A 12,339-nucleotide genomic window follows, 5' to 3' on the forward strand; every position below is an offset into this window, starting at 1 on the left:
TCCTTTCCAAATGTAATGGTTTATAAGGAGATAATACAACATGTTAGTGAATATTGTTTTCTGGGTGTCATTTTAGACCCAGCACTTGGCTTTAAAAAACATATCAAATAGATGTGCCAGAGTCTTAAATACAGCATAAAAACGTTCAAATGTATCAGGAATTCCTTAACACTGGAGGCAGCTCAAACTTATTTTAATACAATGATTATGTCTCGTTTTTATTATTGTATTACATGTTGGTCGCAGGCTAGCAAAATGACTCTGAGGCCATTGGAAACTTTGCACAAACAATCGCTCAAAATCCTTGACCGAAAACCACAACATCATCATCACTGTTTATCCATCCATCCATTTCCTACCGCTTATTCCCTTTGGGGTTGCTGGTGCCTATCTCAGTTACAATCGGATGGAAAGTGGGGTACAACCTGGACAAGTCGCCACCCTCATCGCAGGGCCATCACTGTTTAGTGCTCCAAAAATATAAATTGTTAAACTTAGCTAAAATTCAAAGATTAGCATCAATACGAATGGCCCATCAAATCCTAAATAACACTGCACCAGCCCCACTTAAGCACTTTGTCCAGTTTTCATCTGCTGTGACAACTAGAAAGACACGAACCTCCACCAGGGGGCAGTGTAGCGTTCCAAGTTGTGAAACACCTTTTGCACGATCAGCCTTTTCATATTAAGCCATAAAGGAATGGAACAACCTCGCAACAAACAGATTACTCTTCAGTTACAATTGAAGTTAAAAAGTGACTTTGGAGCAATCAAAGCTGCTCACACGGTCACTAAGGTGGCCACTATGTTTGGCAGATCAACTTAATGTGTATTATATTTATCCATGACAGCATTTTTGTTGTAAATTGTGAGGTGTGTGTGTTAAAATTATGGTTGTTTTTAAAAATGATGACAGATGTGAACAAGAGCATGTATTGTCTTTGTGTGATGATGTAAATGAGATGTGGTTGTATTGTATATTAAGTGTGTGTCCATGAAAGGGCATTTTATGACTTTTCTTAATTTGATTACGTGATATAGTATGATTTTACTGTCATAATTTTATTGCACGATTTTTGTATCCCTTTAATTTAGGTAGACACGGACTGCAGATGGAAATGAGCTATTTAGCTATAATCTGGTACAGAACATATCTGTTTTTGAGCTTAATGTTTCTGTGCGTTGTCCCTTCAAATAAAGACTAAACTAATAATATGACTAGACCGGAACGCTATTATTATGGAGGAAAAGCGGACGTGACTGAGGACAGCATGCGACTGTTATAAGGTGAAGGTTTCAGGTGAGAGAGGACACTAAAGACACGCCCCTAGTGAACATATAGTTGCCGACAAACAAATCACCAACATGGACGCTCGCTTCCGACATCCCGGTGAAACACACTGGAGTAGAGGGCACCAGCACAGTAGCGTATCGATACGCACAACGGGGCAAGAGTAGTCGGCTTTTACTGTTGTGCTAGCTTGCTATGCTAATGGACAACGAGACTGACTCAGAAAATTACGAGAGGTAATTTTGGCGTGTTTGATGAGGAGTTTGATGGATTTGTGGATGAGGGTTGATCAAAAAAATAATGTGAGTTCATTGGTAAATACTTCAATAAAGTACAACCAAAGTCGGCTTTTCTTGCTGCCTTTTTAAAACAGCATCCATGCATGCTAGCGTGTTTTAAGATAGCATATGTTTAACCATGACTGCAGCCAAAAATACACTGCGCCTGTCAGGTTCAAACACTGATGACATCTATTAAACACACAAGAAGCATGGAATCATGCAGAGACAGAGTTCAATTTAGCTCATGAGGAGAACGCATGGCGCTGCACACTTAGTCACATTCCTGCACTACTCTCCAAGGTTCGGCTCCCGCGTCCCTCTTTTTATTCAGAGTTCCATAGTCAACATCACTGAGGCCGCCTCTGAAAGGAGTGGTCACATATATTATGCAAAGCAGGTCCAGGACGCCCAGTACGTGACGGAATAGGCTGGGGGCCTTGTGATTTCGCCTTGTCCCGGCTTCGTCTGCGTGCTGTCATCATATCTTCGTTGAGGTCCCTGAAGTCTCTGCTTCGTCTGCGTGCTGTCATCTTATCTTTGTTGAGGTCCTTGAAGTCCTTGGCTGTTAGTGGGCTAAAACAAAGGTAAAATCTGTGGCTGACGCCACCCCTCAGACAAGAAGTTTTGTCCTTGCATAGATTATAAAAAAGTCTAACTTGAGCACAATAGCTAATAACTAAAGTAAGGGTCACCAACGCGGTGCCCGCGGGCACTAGGTAGCCCGTAAGCACCATATGAGTAGCCCACTGGCCTTTTCTAAAAATAACTCAAATAGCAGCACTTACCAGTGAGCTTCCTGTATTTTTTTAATTGTATTTATTTACTAGCAAGCTGGTCTCGCTTTGCTCGACATTTTTAATTCTGAGAGACAAAACTCAAATAGAATTTGAAAATCCAAGAAAATATTTTAAAGACCATGTCTTCATTTGTTTAAATAAATTAATTTATTTTTTTACTTTGCTTCTTATAACTTTCAGAAAAACAATTTTAGAGAAAAAAATACAACCTTAAAAATTATTCTAGGATTTTTAAACAAATATACCTTTTTACCTTTTAAATTCCTTCCTCTTCTTTCCTGACAATTTAAGTCAATGTTCAAGTATTTTTCTTTTATTGTAAATAATAATACATACATTTTAATTCAATTCTTAATTTTAGCTTCTGTTTTTTCGACGAAGAATAATTGTGAAATATTTCTTCAAACTTATTATGATTGAAATTCAAAAAAAATATTCTGGCAAATCTAGAAAGACTGTAGAATCCAATTTAAATGTTATTTCAAAGTATTTTGAATTTCTTTTAACATTTTTGTTCTGGAAAATCTAGAAGAAATAATGATTTGTCTTTGTTAGAAATATAGCTTGGTCCAATTTGTTACATATTCTAACAAAGTGCAGTTTGGGTTTTAACCTATTTAAAACATCTCATCAAAATTCAAAAAATAATATTAATCAGGAAAACATTTTAATGATGTCCCATACATTCTTTTTTAATCTTTTCAAAAAGATTTGAATTAGCTAGTTTTTCTCTTAATTTTTTTTTTGGTTGAATTTTGAATTTTAAAGAGTCCAAATTGAAGTTAAACTATGTTTCAAAATTTAATTTTAATTTTTTTCACGTTTTCTCCTCTTTTAAACCGTTCAATTAAGTGTTTTTTCATCATTTACTCTCTACAAAAACCCTTAATAATAACATAATTGATATATCGCGGTTTGTCTCTGCGATATAGAACATGACTATATCGTGATATTCGGGTATACGTTCTCACACAAGAACGGAATAGCTCGGTTGGTAGAGTGGCCGTGCCAGCAACTTGAGAGTTGCAGGTTTGATTCCCGCTTGTGCCATCCTAGTTACTGCCGTTGTGTCCTTGGGCAAGACACTTTACCCACCTGCTCCCAGTGCCAGCCACTCTGGTTTAAATGTAACTTAGATATTGGGTTTCACTATGTAAAGCGCTTTGAGTCACCTTAGAAAAGCGCTATATAAATATAATTCACTTCATTTCAATTGCTTTTAGCTGCTGGCATTACATTATAGGCTCTTCCAACTCCTCTTGTCTCTCCTCACAGACAACAAACATACCTTCTTAGAAACGTCACATACTGTCACAATCATACTTCACGTACGTATACGCCTTCGTAGAGAAGCGTAGCATCCTGGGTAATGTTTGCTGTGATGCTAGCGGAGCCGTGCGAGTGGTAATACGAGAGAAAGAACGTGCGAACCTGATAACAAATGAAGGACGGATTAATTCCCAAGAAAAACAGCAGGGGGTCCATCGTCTGGCGGTGGTTTGGCTTCAAGTGGGAATATGTCGAACAGACAACCGTAATTTGTCAAGCGTGGGGAAAAAGTGTTGCTACAAAAAGTAGCATTACTGCTAATATGTAGCATCATTTGAAAAGTCGCCGGCTAGAGAATGAAGAGTGCTTACTCCGCATATCAACATCAACATTCGGTGCCACACCAGCAAACATTTCCAGATCAACACCGTATGAAAAAATTTGGCAACAACAAAAGGGGATAATGTCCGCAGTAACCTACCACATAGCGAAGGACGAACACTGTGTGATTTCCTATTCTGCAGCTCATTTTTATTTGATTGTTATTGAAATATGTTGTGTGACATCATGCACAAAAGTGCACTTTATTTGTTTTAAACTATTGTAGTGGCGTACTGTACAAAAAAGTGCACTTTGATTTAGTGTTGTTTTGATATGTCATCTTAGTGACATCATGCACAAAAGTGCACTTATAGCTTGTTTTAAAATATCTCTGGCAATCTTGCACTTTCTGTTTTGGAAATGACATGAATGTTTGTGCCACTGCTTAATAACTGTTTAATAAATACAGTTTTGGTCAATTGACTTAGTTGTGATTTCCCTCTCTGCATGAAAGTTTAAAATGAGCATATATTAATGCAGTATGAACAATAATGTTTTAATGTAGACACATAGAACCATCATACTGCTGTGATTATATGTATCAAATGTTCATTCAAGGCTAAGGAAAAATATCGAGATATAAATCGTGTATCGCCCTAGTTGCAAGTTCTTAGTGTTTTTGTGTAATGTGCTGTTCTTCCTTCTTTCTGTCTTGTCCTTGGGTGATGAGATCTCTGTGTTCAAAAAGTGTTCTTACGACTGAGAGTTTGTGATTTATTTGATGTTCTGATGTCCAAAGGAGGTATTGATCTGTGTGTGTGTGTGTGTGTGTGTGTGTGTGTGTGTGTGTGTGTGTGTGTATTTTCGATATATTAGAATTTTTATACTGCCATCCTCCAAATGTTTTATGTCCAGTTCCAGAAGATTTATTGTGGTGTCCTTTTTTTCTTCGTGGGTGAAATGTATATTGTTAGTTTCATCCAGTGTATTGAGGTGGTCTGTGAGTTCTTCTGTATGTCCTATTTTTATTGTTTACAAGATGTCGTCCACATACATTTTCCTTAAGGAGAGGCAGCAGTGTGCTGGTGTTTTCCATGAAGAGCCCACTCGTTGTGGCCGACAACGGTTCCCTTATTGCGAACTCCTCCTTCTGCTTATGGATGGTTCCCCGGTACTGGAAATAAGTTCATTCAATCAATCAATGTTTACTTATATTGCCCTAAATCACTAGTGTCTCAAAGGGCTGCACAAACCACTACAACATCCTTGGTAGGTCCCACATAAGGGCAAGGAAAAACTCACACCCAGTGGGACGTCGGTGACAATGATGACTATGAGAACCTTGGAGAGGAGGAAAGCGATGGATGTCGAGCGGGTCCAACATGATACTGTGAAAGTTCAATCCATAATGGATCCAACACAGCCGCGAGAGTCCAGTCCAAAGCGGCTCCAACACAGCAGCGAGAGTCCCGTTCACAGCGGAGCCAGCAGGAAACCATCCCAAGCGGAGGTGGATCAGCAGTGCAGGGGATGTCCCCAGCCGATACACAGGCGAGCGGTTCATCCTGGGTCCCGACTCTGGACAGCCAGTACGTCATCCATGGCCACCGGATCGGACCGGACCCCCTCCACAAGGGAGAGTGGGACATAGGAGAAAAAGAAAAGAAACGGCAGATCAACTGGTCTAAAAAGGTGGTCTATTTAAAGGCCAGAGTATACAAATGAGTTTTAAGGTGAGACTTAAATGCTTCTACTGAGAAGGCATCTCGAACTGTTACCGGGAGGGCATTCCAGAGTACTGGAGCCCGAAATGAAAACGCTCTATAGCCCGCAGACTTTTTTTGGGCTTTGGGAATCACTAATAAGCAGGAGTCCTTTGAACGCAGATTTCTTGCCGGGACATATGGTACAATACAATCGGCAAGATAGGATGGAGCTAGACCGTGTAGTATTTTATACGTAAGTAGTAAAACCTTAAAGTCACATCTTAAGTGCACAGGAAGCCAGTGCAGGTGAGCCAGTACAGGTGTAATATGATCAAACTTTCTTGTTCTTGTCAAAAGTCTAGTAGCCGCATTTTGTACCAACTGTAATCTTTTAATGCTAGACATGGGGGGACCCAAAAATAATACGTTACAGTAATCGAGGCGAGACGTAACAAACGCATGGATAATGATCTCGGCGTCTTTAAGTTGAAGTGGAGACAAATTCCAACAGGATTGTGATGTCTTCAGCGGTGAGCGTGGTCCGTTTGCTTGGCGCTTTGTCCTGTTTGAGACGGTCATGGGTGTTTTTGAATCGTTAAGTTCTTCAGTTCCTGGACCAATTGTTTGGCATTTTTACAGTGTTGGTCTCTTGAGTCCCAAGAGAGTGCTTTGGAAGTATGAAGTACAAAATCAACACACAGGTCTGGCTATAAGAAAAAAAATTACAAAAATTACTCCAACTCGCACCCGACGAGGCAATAAAATAAAAATAAATACACAAAACAACCAAAAAATTTTCCTTTTTTGCCAAAATATTTAGTTTTGGACCAACAATTACGGAGAAATTGTGGTGACTGCCTAAAATGTACATGTAATCACTCCCTTTTTAGACCAGTTGATCTGCCGTTTCTTTTCTTTTTCTCCTATGTCCCACTCTCCCTTGTGGAGGGGGTCCGGTCCGATCCGGTGGCCATGTACTGCTGGCCTGTGTATCGGCTGGGGACATCTCTGCGCTGCTGATCCGCCTCCGCTTGGGATGGTTTCCAGCTGGCTCCGCTGTGAACGGGACTCTCGCTGCTGTGTTGGATCCGCTTTGGACTGGACTCTCGCGACTGTGTTGGATCCATTATGGATTGAACTTTCACAGTATCATGTTAGACCCGCTCGACATCCATTGCTTTCCTCCTCTCCAAGGTTCTCATAGTCATCATTGTCGCCAACGTCCCACTGGGTGTGAGTTTTCCTTGCCCTTATGTGGGCCTACCGAGGATGTCGTAGTGGTTTGTGCAGCCCTTTGAGACACTGGTGATTTAGGGCTATATAAGTAAACATTGATTGATTGATTGTATCACTCATTATGTATTATTCTAACTTATCTTTCTCTTTTTTAAAATGCTAAGTGAATAAGTGGACTGTTGTAGAAATTTCACCCTTTTCCTGCCCAATGCCTCAGATATAGTAACAGTGGCGAGGAATAGAGAATATGGGGTGAATTTTGTTCCGGAACATATTTTGCTTAATTCATTAGTGACATATTTCTTGCCATTTTATGTTGCATAATTTTAACGTGATTTCTAGTTCATTTTATCTCCACGGGGTGAATGGACGCAGACCAGCCTCCCCCTTTGCAGTCCTCTGCCAGGTCGCTGTATTTTGACCATTTGAACTCATGTGCTGCTGGTATTCCCGTCTCCCATGGCACGGTTAGTCCAATGATGAGGACTTTTTTAGCAGCTGAGGACCACATCACAACGTCTGGTCTTAGCGTTGTCTGTATTACCTCAGTTGGGAAAACTAGCTCCTTGTCCAGGGGCGGCATAGCTCCGTTGGTAGAGTGGCTGTGCCAGCAACTTGAGGGTTCCAGGTTCGATCCCCGCTTCCGCCATCCTAGTCACTGCCGTTGTGTCCTTGGGCAAGACACTTTACCCACCTGCTCCCAGTGCCACCCACACTGGTTTGAATGTAACTTAGATATTGGGTTTCACTATGTAAAGCGCTTTGAGTCACTTGAGAAAAGCGCTATATAAATATAATTCACTTCACATATCAGATTTTAGGCGGGTTTATTTTGTACCCTTCACGTTCATGTTTCACTGTTTATTGCATTTTTGTTGCGTTTCACTTGATTGTAAAAAATGTCGATTGAAAGGGGGCGTGTCGTTCATATGTTGTCAATATTCAGTGTTCTATCGTTCACAGAAAAATATAAAATTCCATTACGTTTTTTTAAGGCGGTCTGTCATAACGTTTTTAGCATTCAATCAGACATTATAGTGAGGTTTTGTATTAGTGTTCATAAAGAAACAGGTATACCGGCCCCCAGACACATTTTTTTTCTCTAAATGTGCCCCCAGACAAATTTCTGGGGGGCTCAGAATTAACTAAAAAAAAACAAAAAAACCTGCAGTGTCTTTTTCTACTTGGACACACCCGCTATACCAGGGGTGTCCAAACTTTTTCCACTGAGGGCCGCAAACTGAAAAATCAAAGCAAGCGGGGGCCATTTTGATATGTTTTTAATTCAAAAACCAATACAATATATGTGTAAAGATAAACATTTAGGCCTCCACTCAGGCTTGATTCCTGGGACCCCAAAGGATTTTGGTCAAAAAAATATTTAGAATGTGTCATAATTTTGTATTATTGTTAGATAGATAGATAGACAGATAGATAGATAGATAGATAGATAGATAGATAGATAGATAGATAGTACTTTATTGATTCCTTCAGGAGAGTTCCTTCAGGAAAATTAAAATTCCAGCAGCAGTGTACAGAGTTGAGATCAATTTAAAGAAAAAAGTAAAAAGTAAATAATGGGGGTTTAAAAGGAAACAAAATAGAGAAATATTACAAAAAGAATAAAATTATTCAAGGTTTAAATCTCTAGAACAACATTAGGTCTATCTGTCAATATAATTATTTTAAAGATTTAAGTTGTATGCCCTTTTTCTCAAAGAAAACCCTGTTTTGTTATGGAAAAAAATCCCACAAAATATGCAATAGTCTCCCCCAATAGAATTTTAAAGTGGAATATATATATATATGTAAGTGTGTGTGAATTTAAATGTATTATATATAGATAATATATAGCATCGACGCAGCAACCACTGAATTGAATTATATTATATATATTAATGTATTATATTTTGTATATATATATATATGTATAGGGGTGGGACCTAATAAGTTTACTTCTTCCCACTCCCTTTTGAGCCAATCTACAAAAGATTAGTCACATGTAATGTTTTCAATGTACGTGTAAAAATAATGTATATATATATATTTCTTTAGTATTTTATGTCATTCTCTTGTTTTGTTTGCATGGCTCAAAATAAGCCATTCATTCATTCATTCAATATTTGAGATTATAGAATAATTGGAGCCTTAAAAATGTCAACACATAACACCATTGATTTCAATTTGTTATCATTTTTTTTAGCAATGACACACACAAAAAAAAAATTGCACTAAAATGATTGGGGATCCAAAGGGTTCTACTCATTAAAAATAAAAAACTTTTTTTTTTACTGTTTACTTTAAACACAAACGTCTTGAGATCAACTTCAGATCCATCTGTCAATTGTAACTTGTATTGTTGTTTATGTTTTTTGTTTGTTCTTATTTGGCCCTTCTTTAGAAAAAAATAACAACTTTGTTTTTTAAATGGCAAACACAAAATATGCAACATTTTCCCCCCAAAAATATCTCAAAGTGGAATATTTAATGTGACATTGATTTGGATATATTATTATTATTTTTTAAAGAAAATAACAGCCTGCATGGCAGCTTTGTGTTATTACAGTCAATATTGCAACATTTTCTTGTCACATTTCACCTGTTTACTCTTTTTTACCACTTCTTCAGTTTGTAATTTTTTTTTATCGTATTTTTAGAATGTGCTTAGGACCGTTAAAAAATTACCAGCGGGCCGCAAATGGCCTCCGGGCCGCACTTTAGACACCCCTGTGCTATACTGTACCTTTAGCCACTCTAAGCCAGTCATTTTCAGGAGATACGTCACCCTTCTGAGATCTCTTTTATTTTATCAAGCAAAAGTCCCAATGAAACCTGTAAGATTCGACCAACACACCTGGTCATACTTGCTAGGAGTAGTTAATAGCTCGAGATTGATATAAATGTGTTTTTCAACAAATGGGAATTAGTGCATAGCATTTCCAGTCTGCCCCATAACGAAGCAAAATGAGTATGTTAGAATAACAGGGCGGACATTTATACATGAAAATATTAAGACGCTGCTGATGTTGTTTTTGATATTATCACAACATTACTTAAAAAAAACTACGGTAGTTGTTTGTACTACATTATATTGTGTAGTTTTTCATACAATATTTATTATCCAAAAGTTAGTTTTTCTTTTTAAATGGAATTTTGTCATGCTTAGTTTGTTATATCATTTGTTTTGTTACCATGGGTGCTGATTTTTGTCACCTGCCCCTGATTAGGTGGTCGGGACGCTCACCTGCTCCCGCTCACTAATCAGAGAGCTATTTATTCCTGCCTCACGCCACACCCTGCTTGGCATTTTCATTTGTGACACGTAACAGTTATGTTGGTTTTTCATGCTTCTTGCCCCTGTTTTGGTTTGAGAATATTTTACTAAGCATTCCAATAGCTTCCCATGCCTTAGGCGCCAGTTTGTATTTTGGCACCGCTCATCACTAGACCAATACTGTCCCTACAGCGATGCATGGCTGAGGCAGCATCATGCAGTGGGGGTGTTTTTCAGCGGCATGAACCGTGAGATTAAAGTCAGGATAGAGGGAAAGATGAATGTAGCAATGTATAGAGACATCATGGATGAAAACCTGCTCCATAGCACTCTTGAACTTAGACTGGGGCGATTATTAATTTTTCAGCAGGACAACGACGATATAAAAGGAATGGCTTTAGGACAACTCTGTTAATGTCTTTGAGTGGCCCAGCTAGAGGTCGGACTTTAATCTGATTAAAAATATCAACGCTTCCCATTCAGCCTGGTAGAGGTTAAGACTCTGCAAAGAGTCTAGTCCATTCCTCTTTGCAAAGGGGAATGGGCAAGACTGCCCAAAGATAGGTGAGCCCAGTTAAGCTTGGGTTATGAATATCTATGTACATGTGATCTTTTAGTTTTTTTTAATCTGCAAAATTTTCCCCAAAAAAGTTTTAAGATTGTCATTATGGGGTTTTGTATGCGGAATTTTGAGGACAAAAATTAATTTACCGTATTTCCTTGAATTGCCGCAGGGGATATAGTATGCGCCTGCCTTGAATTACTGCCGGGTCGAACTCGCTTCACAAAATAATTAGCGCAAGCTTCATATTACCGCCTGGTCGAACTGGTAACGTCACGAGTGACACTTCCCCTGTCATCATTTTCAAAATGGAGGAGCCTGATTTCAATACCGGGAATTTGAAATCGCATAAAGGGAAGAATATTAAGAGCTATTCAGTAGCATTTAAGGTCCAAGCTTGCATCACACTCAATTTTTTACTGCATACCTTTGGTAAGTGGCGGAGTGAGAAGAGGTTTTAAAATAAATAACGCATGCTTACTTTTACCGCATGCCGTTGGTAAGCGCAGGAGTGAGAAGAGGTTTTAAAATAATTAGCGCATGCTTACTTTTACCGCATACCTTTGGTAAGCGCCGGAGTGAGAAGAGGTTTTAAAACAATTAGCGCATGCTTACTTTTACCGCATGCCTTTGGTAAGTGCAGGAGTGAGAAGAGGTTTTAAATGAATTAGCGCCCCGGCGGCAATTCAAGGAAATATATTCCATTTTGGAATAAGGCAGTAACATAACAAGATATACTTTACGGATCCACTGTAGATGGCTCACTGGTTTTGAAGAAGTAAACCCGCTCCAGGACTGCCTATATTGGAGAAACCCTGTTTACACACAAACATGACACAAAACAATCCAAAAGTAGTCAAACAAAAATGAGATAGGCACCAGCGACCCCAAAGGGAATAACCGGTAGAAATGGATGGATGGATCAACAACAGTGTAAATCAGAATCAGACATACTTTATTAATCCCCGAGGTAATATTATTAAGAATTCCACAATAGCAGTTATTATAAATCCCTCATTGAAATAATCATCACATAAAAAACATTTAAAAAAGTAACAATAAATTATTGTGATATGTTCTGTTTATAGTCATTTCTAAAATAACAATATAGCCACATGTGTTATTTAACATTGTTTTTTTACGACGTCACCTTTTTGTGTGCATTAATTCACTGATTAGATCACAATATTTGCTTTGAAAATCAATTATTGTCCTGGCCGATTGATTTATTTCCATAATAGATGTTTAAAACCAGATTCGCGTATTCTTTTTTAATGTATCGCCACTTTCGCTTCTGTTCTCGCCGCCGGCGTGGGCGTGTCTTGTAAGGGGGCGTGTCCAGTAGCGTGTAAGGCCTGCAAACAGATACGGATCAAGATCGCGTCCGTGGGCGGGCACAGCTGTGATTGACAGGCATGAAAGCCAATCAAAACCAACATTTGGTCCGTGAGGAAATGGTGGTGTTTTACAACGTCTAACCGCGACGAATATAAACATTTATTTATTAAAATTGTTTACGTTAACCACTATTGTCAATATATGTCGGTGGAGGTATTTTATATGTTATTGTAATTTTGACACGTTTTACATCATCTCACCAGA

General features: G+C 38.7%; 1 protein-coding gene across 1 annotated transcript in view; it reads left to right on the forward strand.

Moving 5' to 3' along the window:
- LOC133544327 (uncharacterized) overlaps window positions 1-12,339 on the forward strand; it is a 58,731-nt gene that overhangs the window by 19,777 nt on the left and 26,615 nt on the right. The window lies entirely within an intron of this gene.

The sequence above is a fragment of the Nerophis ophidion genome, linkage group LG27, assembly GCF_033978795.1.
Source record: "Nerophis ophidion isolate RoL-2023_Sa linkage group LG27, RoL_Noph_v1.0, whole genome shotgun sequence".
Taxonomy (NCBI): Eukaryota; Metazoa; Chordata; class Actinopteri; order Syngnathiformes; family Syngnathidae; genus Nerophis; species Nerophis ophidion.